The 25,372-nt window shown below is 35.6% G+C and overlaps 1 protein-coding gene across 2 annotated transcripts in view; it reads left to right on the plus strand.

Moving 5' to 3' along the window:
• LOC120777065 (insulin-like growth factor-binding protein complex acid labile subunit) overlaps positions 1 to 25,372 on the plus strand; it is a 128,743-nt gene that overhangs the window by 48,132 nt on the left and 55,239 nt on the right. For both annotated transcript variants that reach the window (XM_040108190.1, XM_040108191.1), the window contains one exon: positions 19,680 to 19,745. The gene's annotated coding sequence lies outside the window, so the exon portion shown is untranslated. The remainder of the gene's footprint in view (positions 1 to 19,679; positions 19,746 to 25,372) is intronic.

Genomic DNA, 25,372 nt, shown 5'->3' on the forward strand with positions numbered 1-25,372 from the left:
ACTGAAACGACTCTCCACAGTCATCGTGTACACTCTCAGCTACGGCTGTTATTAGACTTCATTGCGTGCTGGACGTGGTCTATTCGGTAGAAAATTATCCAATAATGAATGCTGGGTCTCACAGTAGGCCGATTATGTTATTCATAAGTTGAGCGAAGCGCGCAAAACACATTCTTTACAGAACGTGCATTTTCGTAATAAAGTTGACCGATTTGTTAACGTTTTCCAGGCGTAAATTTTGCATCATGAAATGGCAAACAATACTAAACTAACACAACATGACAGCTTGACACGACTCACTCGTGATCTGTCAAAAAGTCAAAAAGTACCTCTACTTAGATCACCCGTGATATACATTTGTAATGTTTGGCATTTCTGGAACAAGTGCCTTAGGTTAAGTTGAGATAAGTTGTTTTAGCATAAAACTCAGTTTTAAAGCGGAATTCTATTAATTCTCTATCAATATCCGTCACAACTTTTCTTGACGCACGACCAAAAAAACTTCTTTCCTTTGAGGCACATTTGAGGTGGTATTTCTGTATCTAGCTTTATGATGATACGATTTGGACTGTAATTCAACTTGGTGAGAAGATGGAGTATTTTCTTCTTTCATATCATTCGGGTATATTGAGATGTGCTGAATATCGGTTAAAAAACATTATTTATTTATCTTTATAAAAAAAAAATGACCGTCTGTCTGTCCGTCCGTCCGTTCAAGCAGTAACTCGAGTAAAAATTGAGATATCTTGATGAAACTTGGTATGCAGGTTCCTTAAAACAAAAAAAAATCGCGTTCGTAGATGGGCGTAATCGGACCACTGCCATGCCCACAAATCGCCATTAACTAAGAACTAAATTAAGATAATAGCAAGGGGCAAGGGGCAAAATTTTGAAAAGGGGGCGCGGCCCCCTAATATATTTAATGTGGATATCTCCTAAACCACTAAAGCTACAACGACCAAATTCGCCCAGCGTAGATATTACAAGAACTCCTACCAATAATGTGAAAATGGACACTCCCCATATAATGATACTGTTGAAAACTACTAAAAGCGCGATAGCTTAATGAGACCCGGGGTGAAAATTGGTCGATGGCAGTGGTACCGCCTACCGATTTCGAAAAAATTTTGCACGTGGCACTATTTTCATATTCCTATATCACGTTCTGAAAATGAGCGAAATCAGACAACAACCTCGCCTATTTCCCATATAGCACAAATTTAATCCACTTGATTCGTTCAGTTTCCAGTACACAAATCAAGAAGTAATTAATATAACGGGATTAAATTTTGCACGAATAATGCCTTTTTTGTGTGCCACCTTATGACAGAAAATTTTTCAAATCCAACTAAAACTGTTCACCGCCCTAGGTACCAAGTATGTGGACCCCAGTACTTTTAGTTGACTTTTGTTCGAAAATATCGGTCAATGTGTGAGATATGAATTCATGATATGAAATTCAATCAGAATCCTTTTCCTGCAGCAGTAATTCTGTGTATCCAAAATGAGGGGAATCGGGTCAATACTTCTCAGAGCCCCATACACCAAATATAAAGATTTTAGAACTTCCTGTTGACTTTATGCTGGATGTATGGATTATCTCAATGAAAATTTCGGTGATTTCGGTTTTTCTAACAAATCTGATGCCGAATATATGTATATGTAGATAAGGGTATAAGTTATATTTGGTGTATGCATATAATGTATGCATATATTACTTAGATTCTGATCCTCTTTTTGACGTTTAACATCGTAAAGTATGTCCTTGACTTTGATTAATGCAACTTGCAAGAGTATAAAATGTTCGGTTGCACCGAACTTAGTCCTTTCTTACTTGTTTTATCTAATCTCTTCAGAATTTAATCCCACAATATTTGCAGATTTGCAATTAAGTTTCGTCATTCTAATAATTCAAACCTCCGATCCACCTTAATGTTTGTGTTTTTTCTTACTCATGCATAAAATATTTATTTGCACTCATTTACAATATTTATTTAGCCTACATTCCAGGTGCGCATTTTCAAGTTAATTGCGGAGAATTTAAAAGTGAGAAAATATTTTCCATAAATGTTAACATTTTTACACAAGCACACCGTTTGGCACATATTTACTTGTACATACGTATTGCGTGCGCAATTTCAAGTTAAAATATCTACATTTTCCTTTTAGAATATTTTCTGAATGCGCGCATGAATAAACTGGGCCATAACAATCATTGAAGGCCGATTAATTATGATGGTAAATGTGTCAGTTATTTTAATAAAAAATTTTCGCTTGGCTGTCTATCTAGTGTCTATCTGCAGGTCTCTTTGTCTGTCTGTCTTTCCGTCTGTCTGCCTGTCACACTGTCTAGTCTCAAAGCTTTCTGCAGACATAAAATGATATCTCTTTATTCTCGTTATTTAGCAACATGTGTGCATTGTTCATTTGAAAGGCTTCGGCTTGTTTATTTAAAGCATTTAAAAGATCGCTCAAGAGCTTGATATATGTTGATATATATTTACATAGATCTAAATATATAGATATGGGAATATCTAGCACTTTTCATTGACAGCTCACTGCGCGGTGAATGCGATTATAATGCTTTGCTAAACAGGGCGTATAACAAATTTAAAAAACACGTGTTCTGAAATTGTTTTTGTTTTATTCTGCGAAGTAAACAACAATCCGCTCCTTTGTATTCGCATGTGCCAACGCGTTTGCATGGTGTTGTTCACCTTATAAACATAAAATCAGGCATTACCGCGGCGAAGATTGACATAGGAGGTGGGATATTTCACACCGTTATGCGTAAACGAGTTTTATAAACTTTATGGAGTAATTGTAGTGGTTTTGTTATTAGACAATAAAATTCTGGAAGTGATTGGCAGAGCAGAGTGGGTGAAGTGCATTGGAAATATAAGTACATAGACTCCAACGAGCTTTGGTTATAGTTTTGAAGTTGATATAAGGCTTTTCCTTAAGCAACATGTTGCAAGTGTATAAAAACAAAATTTACAGCAGAAAAATTAAAAACATATGGGGTTAACGCTTAGCTTTTTTTAGCTTTAGCCATAAAAAGTATTACTCCAATTTTTTACAATCGTCATTTTTGCACACTTGAATCATTCGTTATTTTTACTTTGCCATTTTGTGTTTGGCTTTTATTATTTTTCTTTTTTTGCTCTGGGACACCTGTTTCAGAGCTCTCAAATCAAGTAGTTGTCGAGTTGGCGTTCTAATTTCGACGTTTATTGCCAAGTACCACTTAAGCCTGCCATGAGAAACAAACCTTGCCAAACTAAAAATTTACAATCATTTGTTGTGCTCTAAGGTTTATTGCCATAGCTTTGGGCGATAAAACGATAAGAAAATTGCTGAGAACGGCATTAAATTTTGAATAAAGTTGTTACATATAACAACCACTATATTATATATATATTAGCTGTATATATTAGGCTATAAATTTTTAATGTAGGTTACTGCTATATAATTTTAATGCGGAGCAGTTTCAAGTGATTTTTTATTTATTTAATAATAATAACAGTAATAAAATTACATAGTTTTCTGGCAAGCTCTTAAATATAATAGCTTCGTTGTTATTATTTCTTGTGCTACGATTTCTGATTAGACTTATATTTTTTCAACAAGGTGAGTATTATTATTTAGTTATTAAGGGGTCGATCTCCAGGAAGACCTGGAACATTACGCGAGGAACATTTTTTTAGGTCTAAATTTACTCAAAAAAATCTATGGATAATTATTACTACAGATGAATACATTGAATGAAAATTTAGGTTGCAACTAGTTTTCATAATTTTATGAGGACACAAGTTTTGGTCGATCTTGGTCAGAATACCATTATTTTACTTGTATTGCTCGTCATTTGATGCCTTTAAGACTAAACAAAGGTCCGTGCAAAGCTTCAATAAATTATGTTAAAGTAATTCAGTGGAGATACCGGTTTTCTTTTATACTTTAAGTGCGAGGTCATACATTAAGGGGTTATATACAGTTAGGATTTTCAAAAAATCGATTTTTTTTTTTGCGTTTTCTTAATATATATATATCTGAGTATGCACGTACAAAATTTCAAGTCGATCCGACGAATATTTTCGAAGTTATAGACACATTAGTGATGACGCGCCGACTACATGTAAAGTGCTTTCAAAACTTTAAACTCGTTTTTCTCGAAACGGTGTTTTCAAAATCGGTGAGCAAGATTTCTCAGAAACGGCTCAACCGATCGGTCTGAAATTTTTACACAAGCTTCTTAGCTATATTTTTTAGTAATTAATCGAAGGATTTCCCCATCCGATGAAAATTTCTTATTTTATAAACAACTAAAGACCCGAATTTTGGTCGAAAATCGAACATTTTGCTTTGAGTAGCCGCCATTTAGTCAAACATTTTTTTTGCTAATTCCTTCGATCAATCACTAGATTATTTATTATATTAATGAAATTTATTTGGTTTTTGCATTTTAGATGATCCAGTCCAGAGATATCGTGCTCACCGCAAGAGGCCTTTTTTTGCGGACCTCTGCAAAATTGGCAATATCAACGTTCCCGATCATTATTTTTGGCAATAAAAAATATGTGAATATAGTTTAAGGTTGTCATAATATACCTGCCAAGTTTCAAATCAATAAACGAAATAGTTTTCTTAGAACAAATTCTTGAAAAATGCCTTTTTTTCGACCTCCTAACTGTATTTAACCCCTTAAAAAAATATTGCTGCTTCCGTATACACATTTTATGTACTTTAGTAGTCAAAGTTCAATAATTTTAACTTACCAAAAATGCTTCTGCCCCACATATTATCGAGCCAATTGGTTCTACGGATTTGAATTAAGTGAAAACTCTTAAGTGAAAGCTTCTTTCATCCTTATATTTCAGCTTTCAGCTTATGCATCCATCTTATATGTAATCAAACTGTTGCAACCAAACAGCTTGTAGCCACATATTAAGGCCAATAAAGCCTACACCTATCAAAACGATCACTAATATCGACAGGTACCAGTGGAAGCTCGAAACATTTTCAGATTAATTATACTGCAGTGAAAGCAAAATTAGGGTTATAACGCAAAAAATTGCTAAAAGAAGCCAAACCAAGAAGCACATGACCTTAGTGCGCCCACTTGAAAGCTGCTTTTCTATGCACAACTTCATTAACCAAAAATTAGTCAATTTCAGCTTTTGACTTTACCGCTACTCTAAGCGTAATTTACGTAAAACTCACTGAGCACCAACATGCCCCATAGATAATTATAGTACATGTATGCGTGTGCATTTTCAGCAAAGAAGCATCCTTGGTATGCTGTGACAGCTTTAGGTGTGTAAGCTTTTTGCCACTTATCCCTGTAAACCGTCTAATATGCAAATTCCGTTTTCCTCATACAAATTAGACAACGAGAGTGGCACGTAGCTATGTATGAGGGATTTGGTAGAGCACATGCGTGCGGATAACGGTATATGTGCTCCATTTAATACACACACACACACATATTCCGAAACAGGATTGCTTTCTGTGGGTCTTCGGCTAGGCTGCTTAAAACCCACTAAATATTCATGTAAACTTGAGTGGCAGGATCTATCAATAGGGATGTGTTAGGAGAATCAAGTGTGAGTATGTGTGTCAGTGTATACACATGTGTATGTTTAGTTGTGGTTTTGTATTTCAAAACGGAGGCAGGCAGAGGCCTTGTAAGTGAGTCTAGCTAGGCCACAGAAGAAAAGGTAAGAATCACGCTTGCCACACTTGATTTACGGCCAAAATAGACTATCTTACAGAAACACATATATGTACTATATGTATATAAAAACTCACATACACATAGGTACCTACGTGTTTTAATATATATGTACTTGTAGTTAGCAGTTTGTTTTGCTTTGGTGACCTGTTCGTATTTGTAGGCTAAGCTCGCTAGACGTTGTACTTGCCACATACCCCAACATATAGATACCGATATATACTTAAAAACACAACTATATACAGTAAACTTGTAAACATTGCTTCATGTATATAAATATGTATAGGTATAGTTGTATTTGTGGCAAGGGAGTAGATTTGTTGACCCAGCGCAATATTTGGCTGACTTTCTTTGGCAGCTTGCGCACTTAAACCATTTTCTAGTCTAAGCTTTTAGACACTATTTAAAGTTTACTATGTGTGCAAAATATTTACAAGGCGGACTGTTTAACAAAGCAGTACATGTATGTATATTTTGATAGACAAAATGACAAACAACAGTCTAAATAGATATGTACATAGAGCGTACGTAAAGTTAGACTTGCATTCGATATCGAATTGCATGTTTGACTTGTCATTGCATGTGACACATGAGGCATGGCACTCAAACACAGAGGACGTGTTTTTTTTATAGTATGTTCATATTAAAAAGTATTAAGTATAATGAAATATGGACATACATATATGTGAGCTAGATCGATTGTGTCTAGTTTTGAACTAGTCGGAAATTATATGAAATGAGAAAAATTTATCTTACTGGCGGATGCTACTTGAACCAAGTTTGTTCCAGATATTGTTTAACTCATTTATTTAATTTCTGCAGGTCCGATCATTCGATCTGCGTCATGCAACAAACTAAAAGAAATATTTCCCGTTCTTCGGCTTTTAGAATGATATAAAATACCACCTAAGTATGTAATCTAAGTTGACGCCCTGACTATATTGATACTATACAATACTTTTACACAGAGTTCAAACTGAAAGATGTTGCAACTTTATATTGTTCCGTGTATTGTTTTATATATGTATACTAGTATTTAATTTTCGCTTTGCTTTAATAACCAACTTCTAGCTTTCAGCCATTTTCAGCCCATTTCTCTATCATTTTATACACATTTCACATCCTCTGCTTGGCGTAGCTCATGTGTGTATAAAGTTCAAGTTTTGTTGTTGTGCACTCGCACTGTTGACTTATCGCCGGCTATACCGCAAATAAGCGGCGACTTTGGCACTGGTTTCACTCTCAAGCTTAAGCCAATGCAAAGCCCACTCGAGGTTGTTGTAAATATGTACATATTGTAGTATGTGTCATATTTATTTATGCCTTGTTTGTTAGCTTTTATACTTTGTTTACATGCTATTTTTGTCCAATTTTTTACACACACATACAATTTTCGTTGTCGGCTTTCAAAAGCCACGCTTCCAAACAAGCACCTACGCACATACTATGTACATAAGTATGAGCAGTTGACTTGTATGTGTATATGCGTTAGTTATTTTTGTTTGCATATGTGGATGAAGAGGCCTACTGACATTCCAATACTTCTACTTCGGTTCTTTGACTTAGCGACTCTGCACATCCGCAACTTTCTATGTAACTTACTGGGGTGCTAAAGAACGCATATATTCAGAATTTCCACTCTTTGCCCTCTATTGAATCCGTTTATTGCTTCTTTCGTGTTCGTGCCACATGCACCATTTCACCACTTCAGTGGCAGTAAACATTGGCAGTCCATAGGCAATGCTAACAAATTCGTTCCAGATTATATTCCACTCGTAGACTACATAATCGAACGTCTTATATGATAATAACCCACATACTCATATGTATAGACAAGTACACTGTATAATGGCGTATATCGGAGCATGAGCGAATCGAATACTAACAACGTGACTAATACTTGACTCACTCATTCACTTCCTCTAATCTCTAAACATCGCCATACTTGTGAGAAGAGAGAGTATATATTCATTGACAAAATATTGGTTTTCTGAGCAAACGAGCATCAAATGATGTTGTCGATTTCCATGCCACTTACACGTGCCACATACATAAGTTTGAATGTGAATTGATTTTGTTGAATAGACGTGTGTTGCATGTTCCTTAGTATTCACCACAAAGTGTCCCACACAGTCAAGTTGGTACGTGTCGATTTTGCTTTGATGTTGTAGGCCACTTATGCTATTGTGTGTCTCGATGTAGTGGTATAGGCCAGCAAAATAGGCGTAGCATAAATTTCTGGTTGCCGCAATTTCCTTTGCTTTCTTGCTGAACTTATTTGAAGTCTTCTGATTCGTAATTATAAATAATGTTTATTTTTAAATTCAAATTTTACATAAGAATGTTAAAAAGTTGATTTTTTGAGAAATAAAAAGAAACTTCTGTCAGCATTGTTTTCAAATTTAAAGACTGTGTATTATTATTGAAAATATTTGAAAGAGAAGCAATGAAATATTAAAATAAAAGAGTTAGACGCAATCTCTGATGGCGCTAAAACCAAGGTCTTAAGCTATTACAGTGATTTCGGCACTCTCCGTGAATGGAACCTAAAAAGCCTTTATTAGAAGCCTTTCGTCCGTCCTACGGCCTAAAAAAACCAATAGCTCGATATTTTGAAATCCATTGAAACTATAAAAAACTAAGTTCCTATAGAAGTAGTTTACATACTCCGAGAATATCGTAAGTCATCCCCCGATATCAGGCAATCTCAAGTCCTAATTTAAAAATAAAAACGAGTTCCTTCAGAAATTAAAATCTGGCTCTCATCCCATGTGAACGAGCTATTTTAAAGAATGGAGATTTGTTTGTTATTAACCTTAACCATTTTCCAAAAGGTATTCTTGAAATCTGAAAGTTAGTCTGGCTCATTACAAAAGAAATTACTCTTGAAATCTGAAGCATTATTTAATGCTGAAACATAATTTATTGTGACATAGTGTTGATTAAGAACTTTTAGCAATTTAACTAAATATATTTTTCGATGCCATTGCCAAATAATTACTCTTCAAAATTCGAGTTGTTGTAATTGGAGAAGATTGAATCTACAAATATTTGCCAAGAAACATTGAAATGTTCCAGTATTCATTCCTTTCTAGGCCAAGATATGTTCGTAGAACTATTGGCCTTTATCTTCTAATGCTTAGAAGGAAAGTTGTTAGATGTACCCGAGGTAACAAGGATATCAGGGTTAAAGTTGCTGTCGTGCACGTCAGTCTTATCGTGCTGACTGCTTAGCATAAATATCTATGCAACGAGCTACTGCATAATAAGTTTTGTATGGATGCCTGTTTATAACTACATAAATCGTAGAGGATACTACAAAGCTAGCGAAGTGCAACGAAAAGCATTTCCTCAATATTAATCAAATGGCAGAGTGTGGGTGTTCTTGTTTTCTTGTGATTTACTATTGAATGGCTAGCTAGGCTTGTGCTCGGCAGAACTTTTGCGGTGTAACGGTTCTTCTAACGCTGGCTAAATCACAAGAAGTCCTAGTTTTAAGAGTTTTAAACAACCAGTGCTCAGTTTTCATTCATTTATTGATGTCAATTGATCCTTGAATTTGGTTTAAGACTTCTCTTTGGACTCTCACGCCTTCCCGATTATAAGTTTGAAATATCGTGGATCTCATAACATAAGCCAGCTTAACAGGTCGTGTTATCTCAAGGCTGAGAAGAAAGCTCCTTTTTGGTCCTTTACGGTCCTGTTTCCATTACGTAATCCAGACATGACTGACACTTACTAATAATAAGTTGTTGATATGAATATAAGGAAAATCGTGTTTAATATTTCGTCTTCTTCGATATAGACAAAAGAGATGGAAGACAGGTAATGCCATTCGGGTTATTCCTATGTTTTACTTCGGAATTCCATCAGAGCTTTTATTTGTCTCAAACACTGGGATTCACTAGAAATACTATTGTTTTCTGGACTACATTTTTTGTCTAGAGATATGCGCATATAGTATATACAAGTATATACATAATAATTTCTTAATGCATCTCCGAATCTCACGGATTTCATCAATGCTGTGCCATCAAATCGAACACAAAAACGAGTCACTCGCATGAAAAACGGTTTGCTTTTGAACTATAGAGCCGAGCACAATCCAATTGAATGCCAACTTCTTGCACCACATAAGTAAGCCACAAATGAATGGGAATGTAACAAGCACACCTACATAAGCTCATACCTATCCTATGATACATATAATATATTTACATATATATCTAGGTACAATCCGTTGCCGTTATATGCTTTGCAATTCTATGCCAAAGAGAAGCATGCACATCTGTATTCCTGCTTACCAAATGTGTATGTGTGTGTGTGATTATGTACATGTATATGGTTCATTGCTGCCAACACAATAATGACGATGCTGCGGCGATTGCTTGTACGAAGTTGCTGCTTCCGCGTCGTTACCACACATCTTGGCCTTCCTTAAGTACACATTCATATATACATAGCCATAGTGACTAACATACAAATCGATGTATTTAACTATTTGTATCGCCAATGCTCGGCAGCGTCTTCTTCCTCAATTTTCTTGCACAATTTCGCATGCCTTCGCCGCTTGCCGTTGAGCTGTTTTTACCATTGGCCGCTGCAATGCACTTATTTCGAATGGAAATTCCAAACGTAATATATACTGGCTTACAACCACTTTGACCAAGATATATACATATGTGTGCACCGCTATATGTTTGGATATATGTATGTATATAGCCAAGCTCGCTAGCACGTCGTCAGCTTGTGCCAGTACTGAATGGAACGTGCAACATGCAGCACATTGAGCCAACCATGTCAGTACTCCTTAACATGTCGATAGCCAGTGGCAACCATGGACGAGGGACGGCTTTACACCGGAGTAAACATAAAAGCACTATGAAAGATACAAGCTGTGTAGGAAAGCTTCTGAGTCGAATTTTCAGAATGAAGTAGTCATCATCAACCGTTGACTCCTCGGAATCATATATAAAGTTTTGTAATTGTTGTAAACGCTTATCTTTGCCGATTTTAGTTCGACCTGATTGCTAGGATTACTAAAGTAATAAACAGATTTTCAGATTTAATATATATTAGAACTAATAAAACTTCAACAACTAGGTGTCTCTAACCAAATCTTCGGGTGCATCCCCATTAAGAAACTACTGCATCCATTGTTTTGAAAATTTCAAGATATATTTATACATGTTTCAAAAATACACAGTGACATTTTTTTGAGTTCTCCCATAAATTAATAATAAAAAACTGTCATTAAACTTGAATATATACTCCTGATTTCTAAAAATCTAAAAGTGGCAAAATAGGCATTTTTCCCAAAATTTCGGTAGTTTTCGGCCAAAATTCAAATTTTGATCAGATCGATTTTTTTAAAGGTAAAATTCGATTCTATATGTACCCTAATTTCAATATTAGCACTGAACCTTATAAGAACCTTACAAAGATGTTCCCTTTGAGTTCAAAAATATCTTTAAAACTTCTATTATCAAGAGAAAATAATCGGTTCTTAAAATTGAACATTTAATTAAAAGAATCAGAAAATAGTGACAAAGTCACATAATCCAAATATATCCAACCCTAGCCAATATCAGGATAGTTTTGATTGAAGAGTGATGTCGTTTAGTTTAAAAACCCGCCGTTGTGTTCAAAGATAAAAGGAAACCATCTTAGAGTTATTATGTTAGATTAGTGGATGATATTTCAGTTGCAATAATAGTGGCTTCTGAATAGGAACCACATATTCTAATTTTTAAACTGTAGAACTCTGGAAAATAACGCCGTAGTTGCCACAAACTTTCACGAAGTCTCTTTTTCAGTTGACAAAGCTGACACATCACATTTTTACGCAAAGCTTATAGAGGAGAAGGTTGGCAAAATCAATGGTTTAAATAAGACTCAAATTGTTAAGCTATTGGTATTTCCTACAAGGTACGAAACACATTCATATGAAATCATGTACCACTCTTGCCCAGCGCTATCTCCAGCTATTCCGCTAACACGCCACGTACAAGCAGATATTTAGATAGATGGATAGATATGTGGCAGATATACGATGAGTACAGCCGACAACGAGCATAGCCAGAAGGAAGTGAAACGTGTATCTGATGTATGGTATCTGGTATCTAGTATCTGACGGTAGCGACGCAGCTGTCAACGATGACAATGGCGCTGGAATGTAACAGACGCTTCGGGCTAAAGTTGGGCAAAGTGCAGCTGAACCGAACTGAACTGAGCTGTGATGTTCGTCAGTACTAATGGTGGTGGAGTTGCCGTCGTTGCTGCCGCAGCCGCCGCCTTGCCATATCTTATGGCGTCGCGCGTGATTTTCTTGCGGTTTTTCATACGTCACTTAGAAGTAGTGCACATTTTTCCTGTTCCACATTCTTGTAGTCATATATACATATTTCCTTTGTTCCTTCGCTAAGTCGTCTTAAAGATCTCTTTGCTTGCTGCTTTCAATATTTTTTGTCGCTCGCCGAAATTGTATGACAATTGAAATGGGCGAAAGCCTGAAAAACTCGTGCTTTGCCAGCGAGCTATCGCTTTGAGAATTCGAACTCATACAAAATGCAAGGAAATAGAATGATGCTTTGCGGCGAATCGAGATTTCGAATTTTATTTATTTACTTTCCATGTACTTGCCTGTAGAGATATGTCACAACGAATTTGTAGAACGAGTTGAATTTGTGTTGTGTGCAAAAAAAAAAAAAAACAACAACAAAATTAAAAGAAAATGTATTTTATATAAATAATTTGATATGTGAAAATGTAATTGTGCAACAAGGTATCGGTAATGGAATTGAGCCGTTAGTGTTGAATTTGCTAGTAAGCGCATAAATATTTAAGACAAATATAATTTAAGGCCTACACGGCATTTCTAAGTGATTGAATAAGTTTCTTTTGATTTATTAAAAATTTGTGGATGAAAAAGATTTCATGAATCAGAAGTAATTGGGAAATTGGCGATTTTATTTGTTAAAAAATTAAAGAAATAAATATGTTTAAGTAATAAAGAAAATTAAAAATATATAGAATATAATTCTTAAAATTTAATTGTTGGTGTTAGAAACTGATAATTATTGGCTTGAGCACTTTACTCAACTTTACAATAAAGCCTGCCTTATGATAAGGATAAAACTTTTCTGAATCTATATCACTTATTTTAGGACCTTGAAATGTACCGGTAACTTAATGCGACCTTGACAAAAACAAAGTTTATACCCTTCCCTCACGACTTTTTACTACTATAATCAAATGAAAACTAACCGTAAAAGAAAATTCCTATTTTAGGCTAGCTGAAAAGAAATGTTGGTACTTTTGGAATCAGATATTTATTTGGACTGAGTAGAGCTTTAAAACTTTAAAATTCCAAAAACAAAAAAAAATTAAATTATTAACTTTTATTAAACTGCGCCGGTAAATAAATTCATTTCATGGAGAGAATGCAAATAGCTGTATAGTTTGTTTAATCCCACTCAAGCAAGAATAATTTTCGGAATAAAATAATTTTTAAAATGAAAGTTTTCATTTAGTTTCGTCTAAAATTGTCCATTACTCTCATGAACTATGACTTCAGTAGCCAAAGCCTTACCCTTTAGGCGGTTTAAGATATCTACGGCGTTTATCAAACGTACTTCCCTAACTTTTCAAAACAACATAAAATCAGAAACATGTTCCATGAAGGTCAATTTTCGTTTATCTTAATAACTAGCAACAGTTAGGGGATATATATAGTAAGTGGCAGTACGACTCCCGTTTAAATAGGTTATAAAGCATGGGTTCTTTAATGAGAAGAACTGGACCGAAAAGTAAATCAACGTCTCAGACTTGAATATACCGATTATTTATGTTAAATTATAAGCCTCATCTTGAGAAATAAGGCAGAATTTGTTAAGCTGCAGCCGCAAACAAAAGGAGCCTCTTAAGGCAGAACTTTCATTTTAGATTGCTCTTCGCAACACCATTGTATAATCATCGATTGATTTTTGGTAACTCTTCTTCATTTCTATAGCATAAATGTTTGTAATGCGTTAAAATGCCTTCAACAGTCTTAAAACTCAATTTTCACTTTCAAAAATGTACATATGTATATGTAGTATATACAATATGCAATATTAAAATTTTATTGCAATCATAACCACAAAATATTTGAAAGCTAATTTTTAGTTGCAAAAAATTTCATATTTAACCTCATATGGGTGAAGCTTGAAAGAACATTTTGACTATATACTTACAGTGCTGTACCGTTGGCAGTACATTTTTTCCTTGCGGCTCTTCATTAATCTTTCTCCATACTTTTCGTGATCTATTCGAACCAAATATATTAAATTTTGATTCGTTGGTGAACACAATAATTTCCCAAAACCAATACTGTTTGTCTAAATATTGTTTAGCAAACGCCGACCTCTTCTTTTTATTAATCTTACTTAAGTATGGCTTACGACGTGCGATTCGTCTATGAAAACCAGCACTATTCAACACATCCTCTACTGTTTGGGGATTTATTTTTTGGGTATATTTCAAAAATGGATAAACACATGTGTCTGAACATTTTAACAAAACATCAATGTTAAAATTTAAGTGTGCTTAAATCGGCTGTTAATAGCTGCAAAATTTCTAACAGGATACCGACCCAAAATTCACATTGTATCTTGTACGTGCAGGGTTGTTATGGAAATAAAAATAACTCAATAGGTCCCACAATCACTAGACATTAATCCTAATCAAAATATCTGGAATTTTTTCGAAAACCGAAACAGCGAATTTCATCAAAATAAGGCCAAAAAGCTAGATCATAGACTTAGTGGGTCAAAATATCCGGAAATAATACTATAAATTAGAGAGTGGAGAGCATACACCGATGTCTAGGGACAATAATAGCAACAAAATGTAGGCCAAAAACCGCTTTAACTATTGTAATTCCTTTGATTTATATAAATAATAATTAGTGTACGTAAACTTTTTTGATATGAATTAGGCGCATTTTAAGCTTTAGCATTAATGTTTTTTATTTGTGTAAAAAATTTTTTTTCTGATATGCTAAATTTAATGTTAAATATACAATTTTTGAAATGGATAGAAAAAAACCATAAAATTTATTAATTTTAAAACAAATAAACTTGGCGTAATTTAATAGAACTAAGTAGGTGTATGTACATATCGCTGATTTGCGCCCACGCCCCGACGGAAGAGAAGGACGATGTGACCAAAGATGCCTTTTATGAGTGCTTGGAGCGCACTTATGAGAGCTGCCCCCGCCACGATGTCAAAATCGTGCTTGGCGATTTTAACGCCAGGGTGGGCAAAGAAGGTATCTTTGGTACTACGGTCGGTAAATTTAGCCTCCACGATGAAACATCCCCAAATGGGTTGAGGCTGATTGACTTCGCCGGGGCCCGAAATATGGTTATCTGTAGTACTAGATTCCAGCATAAGAAGATTCATCAAGCTACCTGGCTGTCTCCGGATCGAAAAACTACCAACCAGATCGATCATGTTGTGATAGAAGGAAGACACGTCTCCAGTGTTTTAGATGTGCGTGCGCTCCGAGGTCCTAACATCGACTCGGACCACTATCTTGTTGCAGCTAAGATTCGCACCCGCCTCTGTGCAGCAAAAAACGCACGCCAACAAACACAAGGAAGGTTCGACGTCGAGAAGCTCGAAAACTCGGCTTGCACTCCTGCTCTCTGAGAGCACTCGTCAACAACTCGGTATAAGGGAACTGTGGGACGGCATTTCAAATTCCTTACGTACAGCTGCAACCGAAACCATTGGTTTTCGGAAAGTGCAAAAGAACAGCTGGTACGACGAGGAGTGCCGTGTCGCAGCGGAGAGAAAACAGGCTGCCTACCTCGAGAGTTGAAGAGGGAAGCGAGACGCATTTGTAGACAGAAGAAGAGAGAGCTTGATAAGCTGGCCGACAGGGGTAATGCTCGAAAATTCTACGAAAAAATGCGGCGGCTAACAGAAGGTTTCAAGACCGGAGCATACTCTTGTAGAACCCCCAAAGGTGATCTAGTGACCGATGCCCAGAGCATACTTAAATTATGGAGGGAACACTTCTCCAGCCTGCTGAATGGCAGTGAACGCACAACACCAGGAGAAGAAGAACCCGATTCCCCAATCGATGACGATGGAGCAGACGTTCCATTACCCGACCATGAAGAAGTTCGAATAGCAATTGCCCGCCTCAAGAACAACAAAGCGGCAGGGGCCGACGGATTGCCGGCCGAGCTATTCAAACACGGCGGCAAAGAACTGATAAGGAGCATGCATCAGCTTCTTTGTAAAATATGGTCGGACGAAAGCATGCCCAACGATTGGAATTTAAGTGTGCTATGCCCAATCCATAAAAAAGGATATCCCACAATCTGCGCCAACTACCGTGGGATTAGCCTCCTCAACATCGCGTATAAGGTTCTATCGCGAGTATTGTGTGAAAGATTAAAGCCCACCGTCAACAAACTGATTGGACCTTATCAGTGTGGCTTTAGACCTGGCAAATCAACAACCGACCAGATATTCACCATGCGCCAAATCTTGGAAAAGACCCGTGAAAGAAGAATTGACACACACCACCTCTTCGTCGATTTCAAAACTGCTTTCGACAGCACGAAAAGGAGCTGCCTTTATGCCGCGATGTCTGAATTTGCTATCCCCGGTATTACGGCTGTGTAAGCTGACGTTGAGCAACACTAAAAGCTCCGACAGAATCGGGAAGGACCTCTCCGAGCCGTTCGATACCAAATCAGGTTTCAGACAAAGCGATTCCCTATCGTGGGGCTTTTTCAACCTGCTTCTGGAGAAAATAGTTCGAGCCGCAGAACTAAATAGAGAAGGTACCATCTTCTATAAGAGTGTACAGCTGCTGGCGTATGCCGATGATATTGATATCATCGGCCTCAACACCCGCGCCGTTAGTTCTGCTTTCTCCAGACTGGACAAGGAAGCACAGAAAATGGGTCTGGCAGTGAACGAGGGCAAAACGAAATATCTCCTGTCATCAAACAAACAGTCGTCGCACTCGCGACTTGGCACTCACGTCACTGTTGATAGTCATAACTTTGAAGTTGTAGATAATTTCGTCTATCTTGGAACCAGCGTAAACACCACCAACAATGTCAGCCAAGAAATCCAACGCAGGATTGCTCTTGCCAACAGGTGCTACTTCGGACTGAGTAGGCAATTGAGAAGCAAAAGTCCTCTCTCGACAAACAAAAACCAAACTCTATAAGTCACTCCCATAATTCCCGTCCTGCTAGTATGGTGCAGAGTCTTGGACGATGTCAACAACTGATGAGTCGACGTTGCGAGTTTTCGAGAGAAAAGTTCTGCGAAAGATTTATGGTCCTTTGCGCATTGGCCACGGCGAATATCGCATTCGATGGAACGATGAGCTGTACGAGATATACGACGACATCGACATAGTTCAGCGAATTAAAAGACAGCGGCTACGCTGGCTAGGTCATGTTGTCCGGATGAATGAAAACATCGACGCAGTACCCGCCGGGGAAAGCAGAGGAAGAGGAAGAGCTCCACTCCGTTGGAAGAACCAAGTGGAGAAGGACCTGGCTTCACTTGGAATATCCAATTGGCGCCACGTAGCGAAAAGAAGAAACGACTGTCGCGCTGTTGTTAACTCGGCTATAATCGCGTAGGCGGTGTCTACGCCAATTAAGAAGAAGAAGAAGTAGGTGTATGTAAACTTTATTGGTTCACTGTATATGCCGAGAAGTAAGTGGGTAGTTGCACTTGCCACTGTAGCGCGTAGTCGCCACTTAACGGCCTACCACAAATTACGCAAATGGCAGCACCAGCCAAGCCGCCAGATGGGAAGTGAGCTACAAAACCTCAAATCAGCACACCCGCGTGCTACTTTCTACCAATTTGAGGCAATTTCTTATTGTTTGTATTTCCAACCTCAACATACCCACCTCTCGTCTCTTTCACGCGGAAGCACACAGCTTTACTGCTGCTTTATGGCTTGAAATTATTAGTTATGATTTTTTTTTAACATTATTTTGACATTATGTTGTTGTTGCTATGTTTTTACTGTTGCGGTTTTATTCCATGAAGTTTCTCTTGTCTTATTCATTCGCATCATTTCACAGCTGCACAGACAATCGAAAACAAGTTCGATAAAAAATATGAAAATAAAACTTGAAAAAAAAAATAAAACCAAAAATAAAGAAGTGAGAATGGACTAAATTCGGGTGTAACCGAACATATCACACTCTTGCAGCTTGTAAGGATTAAAGCCAGAGAAATAACTTTAGGTACAATAGGCTTGTTAGTTATATGGAGTCTAGGGCGAGTTTTCAACCGAATGTTCGATAAAATTTTTATTAGGTATATATAGTATATCCCATACATTGATTAACTACAGGTAATGGGTCCACATATTCTGTGCATAGAGGCTTGAATAGTTGTGATTAGATTTGGGCAGTTTTTTTCATAAGGTGGTACACCTCAAAGGCACGTTTCGTGTAAAGTTTTATCCTGACTTCTTCTTCTTAATTGGCGTAGACACCGCTTACGCGATTATAGCCGAGTTAACAACAGCGCGCCAGTCGTTTCATCTTTTCGCTACGTGGCCGAGGCTGCTTTTGGTTTTTCATTGGGGTGAGCTTTTTACGTGGCGGGTCCCAAACCCAGCGCACAACCCTATGTAGGGGATGTTTCGCCTTCTCACTTTAGCTCGCCTTCGAACGGATGTTCTTAGGCTACCCAGAGGATACTTGGTCAAAGACCGGAAGTAGTGAGCTGCTTGAGCCATGTTTTATCCTGACATATAAAGTAATTCCTCATAAGTATACTCAAAATTTATATGATAAAATGGAATTTAAAAAAAAAAAATTTAATTAAAATTTAATTTTAAGTTATTTATTTGTCGCGCTTTTACTAGTTTTTAGCAGAACTTTATTATGGGGAGTGAACGGTGTTGTAATCTAATTTCATACTGTCGGTAGAAGTTCTTATAATACGAGTATTTGCGCTAAGCGAATTACTTTAGGAGATATGTATATTAAACTTATTCATTTTTTTGTGCACAGGTTCCCCTTGCGATCACCTGTACCAAATACAGTTCTATATCTTAATGTAGTGCGTAGTTATAGCACTTTATGGGTGTTCAGTTAATGGCGTTTTGTGGGCGTGGCATCCCATCTACGAACCTGTAATTCTTTTTTTTGCCAAGGAATGCGAAGTTTCATGCATATCTTAATTTTTACTCAAGTTACAGCTTGCTCGGACGTACGGACGGGCGGACAGACAGTCACCCGGATTTCAACTTGTCTGGTCATACCTCCATTTAGGTGATACATACAAACGTTAGGTGAACAAAACTATTATACTCTGTAGCAACACGTAGCAAGAGCATAAAAATTGTGTGTTGCACGCTATGCACCTCACCGCCTACTCTGCCGCACAGCGTGCAGTTTATTTTGTCGTTCAACTCAGCTGTGCACTTGTTGGATTTATGAAGCAAACCCGAAAGAAAGCCAAGCCCGAATCATATTAAAACCAAAAAAATTAAGATAAACTGCAGTTAAAAACAAAAGCAAAAAATAATAATAAATAAGAAAAGAAAAAAATACACGAAATTACACTTTGCACTCGCGCTGAATGTGGCGGCAAAAATATCGAATGATTTACTCTGGAGCATAATTTTCGAGGCGTGAACTTGTTGAAATTCAAGTTCGGCATTCAATCGCCAACTTTGCGGTTTTATGTTACATTTTCTCATTTTTCTTTGCATTTCTCATGTTATTAAGCATTTATTTTTTTTGGCTTTCTTTGTCGACACATTTTGTTCGAGCTGCTTCCACACTTTTGTTTTTTTTCTGGTTATTTGCCTTAACTTTTATTTCTTGCCGACAAGCGCTTTTTTATTATTACAGCTTCAATTTTTTTTGTTCTCTCACTTATAATTGTTATTGTTTTGCAGGTACTCATTGAGCGCTTGAGCAGTGAAGCACTTATAATTTCATGGCTTCAGTGTGCCTTTTGTTCGGTAAGCAATAACTCATCAATTCACTTTCATATTCAAATTTATTGCTCTAATGTTTCTTTGTTGGTTACGCCTAATTTGATTTTTATTAAAGTTAGAATCGTATTTTTGTTTTTCCCTTATATTGAAAAGAGTGAAAGCTTTTGGTTTCTATAATTTGGTTACAAATAATACAACAAAAAAGCTTAGTATATTTTGAAGAAAAATTAATATTTTCGTTTATTATAAATATAATATTTCCTACATGTGTTCGTCGCAAAAGCTTTCACACTAATATAAAATACAATATTAAAGCTTATTGCAATGCTAAGGACTTGAACACTAAAAAGCTGACAATTTTGAAGAAAACCTTATCACAGCTTCGAAATATTCTAATATAATAAAATCGTTAGAAATACTGGTATCGAAGGCTTTAAGATATTTTTAGAATAGGATAGCTTTACGAAGCTTCCATCTAAAACTAATTTAAAACCGAAAAGTTTCAGAATCTGTTATTTCAGAGCTTTTAGTCAAAAGTAGCTTAAGACCTGAAGGCCTCGAAAAATCAGATTAAAAACTAAGAATGGGTCCTTAAGCCTCGATGGATTACAACCATATGAAAATTACAAGAAGTATTCATTTGATAAACTTTAAAGCATATTTAACATATGTATGAAAGCGTTTAGAATCAATCACAAATTTAGCTCACCAAAATTTGAGTTTTTTGAAAATTTTAGTATCGAGTGCAGGCTTCGAAACTTTCAAAAAACAATAAACCTTTAAGAAGTATTTTGAAATAAATAAAACAAGAATTTTTCAAGTTTTCACTCAAAGTTAGTTAACACTTAAAAGCTTGAGAACGTTTGATAAATTGCATATTTTATTTAGGAATTGTCTTAAAATAATTTATCATATAAAAGTTTTTACTTTTACCAAAAATTTCAAATTTCTCACGGCTTGTTGAATACAAATAAGTATAACTGCAAAAAAAATAGCAAAAATTGTTATTTCCAAATTTTATATGTAATTTTTAAAATATTTTCTATTTAAAACTTTAACATAACGTTGCAAAAAATAAATAATTCGGTTGCAAAACTGTCCTGTGCTGTTTAGAAATTGATATTAATTTATTTTATTTTATTGCTAAAAGCTTTCATTAAGAAGGCAATTATAATTATTGATAAAATGCCTTAATAATTGAAAATAGAAGTTGAGATAAAAGTCCGCTTAATTTTTTTTAACCATTTATATAGTAATATTTTCTTAAAAGCTTTCACTTTATTTATATAGAAGTATATGTTTGTTGGTTTTTGATTTGGTATAAAAGAATAGCAAAATATCAAGAAAGTCTATATTTATAAAGTTTTAAATAACAAAGGCCAGTAGTTGAGTTAACCAGTGATTTAATCAAACAAGTAGGCTTGTGTCGAAAGCTTTCTTGAGGTAGTCGTATATGAAAGCTGTAGAAACAATGCATGTTATACAAATGGTAGTTTAGGAGAAGAAGCTTTCGAATTTTAAGTAAAAATAATTATAGCCAAATTTTAATACATTTATAAAAAATTAATTATGAAAGCTTTCAAAGTCAAGTAAGAAGCTTCTAATCAAGTGTTTGTTTTCCATCAAAAATATGCAGAGATTTTTAATAAGTATCTAAAAAACTACCAAAATCAGTTACTTATTTAAGAGAGTCTTATCGGTTGTATTTTATTTTTTAATTTTATAACTTATAAACGCACAACTCAAGCTTTAAAGAATTCTTGATAACTATTAGCGCTGCTTGAAAAGCTCTAGTTTTATAAAGAGCACCACCACCAATCCCCATCCCCTAAAACCTTTTCGTCTTATATAAATTATATTAAATTTCTACTCTGCTTTAGAATCGCTTTCATACTCGGAAGTGCATACTTCACTTAACTGGCTGCATCTCTTCAATTAATTGTCGCGTCTCATCAACATTGTATTATGAAGTATAAAATTCCTATCAGCATCCGCCACTACAGTTAACCAGTTACTTCTACACACATACTTACGTACATGTGCACATGTTCATTTCGAGAAAGCACCGAGCGCGTTCTGCTACAGATCATGGCTACTGTCACTCAGGCAATCAAGCGCGCCGGGAACACGAGCTCAAGTGCTGGTTTCATTGCAACTGTTTGAATTTCCTGCTCTCTGTTTTTTGCTGGCATTGTTCTGCTCATTTCATTGCCATGCAACAACGAATAACTGTCACTGACCAGTGCAACTTCAAACGAAAAGCACTTAAACCACAATCTTTGTTTTAGCGCACGCACACAAGAATACTCTTTGTTAAGGTTAAACTCGCACACAAAAATATGACGTTGCATGCCACATGATGTTGCGCATACTCGTACTAGCTAAATTTCAATGATTCTTGGCTGGTTTTTGTTGCTGACGGTTGTCGCTCTTGAAGAAGCGCTTAAGTGAGAACTTTCATAGATATACAAATGTATATGTACATACATATGTGCTTATGATATATGGTCTAAGAACTGACTTAACGGGGCTTTGTATGATTCGTTGAGGAAACATAAATAAGCAATTCCAACCCGATACAATTACATAATTACATACATATGAGTTGGTATGATCAACCTGTTATTTTTTGAAATTTGAAATTTTTTGTTCCAGTTAAAGTATTTCTCTCGAAAAGTATTTCTTTTCTTCTTGTATGGTTGCAAGAGCTTAGCAGCCTAGGTTCGAAGTTTAGGTTGCAGAAAGTTAGCTGTGAATGTTAGGGACAGGCTGAAAAGATTGTATCACTTTAAAGAAAAACTATTTTTTTGGCAAATGTGATATATTTCTCAAGTGGTCGCTATTTTTAACTTTTAAGAGATTCCCTGTGGGCCAGAGTTGGAGAAAATAGTCGAAACGAAAGCAAAACGAGGATTGTTGAACTGCGCCTAGAGTTGCCATACTTAAAAATTACAAATTTAAGTCTACAGTTTATGCTTTCTGCTTACTATGATTTTAAGAGCTTTATAACTTTTTTTTAAAAAAAAACGCATAAAATTTGCAAAATCTCATCGGTTCTTTATTTGAAACGTTAGATTGGTTCATGACATTTACTTTTTGAAGATAATTTCATTTAAATGTTGACCGCGGCTGCGTCTTAGGTGGTCCATTCGGAAAGTCCAATTTTGGGCAACTATTTTTTGTGGGGCTACGTCAAGTCTAAAGTCTACAGAAATAAGCCAGCAACTATTCCAGCTTTGGAAGGCAACATTTCCGAAGAAATTCGGGCTGTTCCGGCCGAAATGCTCGAAAAAGTTGCCCAAAATTGGACTTTCCGAATGGACCACCTAAGACGCAGCCGCGGTCAACATTTAAATGAAATTATCTTCAAAAAGTAAATGTCATGAACCAATCTAACGTTTCAAATAAAGAACCGATGAGATTTTGCAAATTTTATGCGTTTTTTTTTTTAAAAAAGTTATCAAGCTCTTAAAAAATCACCCGATACAAGCAAAAACGTGAGAATTTCAGAAACAGCAACTTTTCCTTGGAATGTGCTGTCGTCATCATTGTCGAATTTCATTGTTTGCGCAATAAGTTAAATTATAACTTATTTAACTAGGATTTTTATAAATGTTTAACAGAGGCTTGTCTCTGTATAACTTAAGTATATCTTCTGGTAGAGTTTTCAAGAGCTTTGCTAGAAAACATTTTTTCTAGTGCTTATCTCCGTTCTAATTTCATTTAAACTTTCTTACTTGCTTACCATGTCAGTAGCATATCCACCATTACAGTTTGATAATATACTTACATAAGTATACACATGTTTTCTTTCCTAAAAACACATATTAAAGCTGCAAAATATATGCATACTAATAACTACATTCATACATAAGTATGTATATACATACATACTTATATTACTACAGTTGTCATTGAGGGTGATATAACAATTTCAGCGATCTTCTAAATGCTTTTGCATAGTGCCACTAACTTCCAGCATTACTTTTACTTAAAATTCCGCACATACCAACTTCTCTAGTTTATTTTCTCAAACTACATACATACATATTTCGCTCTACATATAAATAATTTCTCTTTCATTTCCACATTGCATAACGGCTCTTTGCTGTGTCAATGGGAGATTATTGTAGTCTTCCTTTCTTAAGGTACTCTCATGTGACCGCATACATTTTACCTCTTTTTAGGAAATTTTTTTTTTATGCGGCAACAAAATTCAATCATTTTAATTTTTTAATATATTTTTATTTGTATTTTGGGATGTACAAAAAATTTTTTTTTTTCGTTTTTTACATTTTTAATATATTTTTTTGTTTAAATCGAAGTAGTCCCCAACAAAAAAAAAGTAGTTCTCTGGTCATGGTGATAGCGGCTGTTCATGTTGTCTGAAATAAAAAAATCGAATGGGTTATTTATTCAGTAGTTCTGCAGTTATCGTCCCTACCAAATATAATCAATTTCATTAAAAAAAATGTCGAACTTCAAAAAAAGTCACGAAATTCTTGTTCTTTTTTGTTAAAAATCGTTCAAAAAATATATGAAAATATTTTCGAAAATAAACCATTCTGATAGGGACGATAACTATAAATGAGTAGAAGAACACATGTAAATTTTAAAGCAATTGGTTGAATACTTTTTTTTTAGGACCATGACAGTTTCAGAAAATGATGATTCTAGAAAAATGCATTTAGAAACGTAGCAGCTGCAGACTTGTCATGGCGCCTGATAGACAATCGCTTACGACACGTCAGCGACTATGAGCTGTAACTTATCAAATACTATGAATTTCGGTCCGAGTTTTTCACAGCCTGTTTTCAATACGTTTTACTGTCAAAATGTAATAAAAAATCGATTTTTCTCAGTGATTACATGAGAATACTCCCTTAACACGCCATTCTCGCATACTTTTCCCAATCTCCTTATACCCTACAGTACTGGACACTAGTTCGAAGCTCGTGAAATAAATGACAGCGATCAACAAAATAATTAAGAATTTGTAAACAAACAGTAAGCTGCAAAGAAAAAAGCTTGTCAACTGACTGAGTTTAAGTAATAAGTAACACACTCAACTCATGAGGAACAAAATTGTTCGATAAGTTCGAAAATCATATTCTCAAGGAGCTCATTTACCCAAAGGTCAGTATAGTAAGCACCCTGGGCCGCATGCCAAACGCCACCTCCAGTATTGCAAGGTATTCGCTTTTCAGTGGTTACAGCGCCTAGTTGTAATCTGATCATATGGTACGTTTGTTAACAGCATCCGCCCTTAGTTAAAATTAATTTTTCACAAAAGAATTTTTTCATAGTCTACTTTTAAGCTACTTATGTATGTATGTACGATATATACATAAGTATGTCTGTTGTAGAAATAACCCAGTGTATAAAGTTCTATTAAGGCCGCTAAAATGCTTTATTACCCAACTTTAAATCGCATTTTTGTGTCCATTGTGTAATGACTGCTACTAACAGCGTTACCAATATTCCACCAATTTGTTTACATTATCAAGCAAATTGAAATTGAAAAATCAAATGCCGAACACACACAAATTTCAAAACAGCAGCTTTTAATGCAAACAAATGCGTTTACAGGTAAACGACTGAGTCAATACAAACACCAATCCTCATGTAAATTTGATTTACCAATCAATAAC

Source organism: Bactrocera tryoni, chromosome 5 (assembly GCF_016617805.1).
Source record: "Bactrocera tryoni isolate S06 chromosome 5, CSIRO_BtryS06_freeze2, whole genome shotgun sequence".
NCBI lineage: Eukaryota > Metazoa > Arthropoda > Insecta > Diptera > Tephritidae > Bactrocera > Bactrocera tryoni.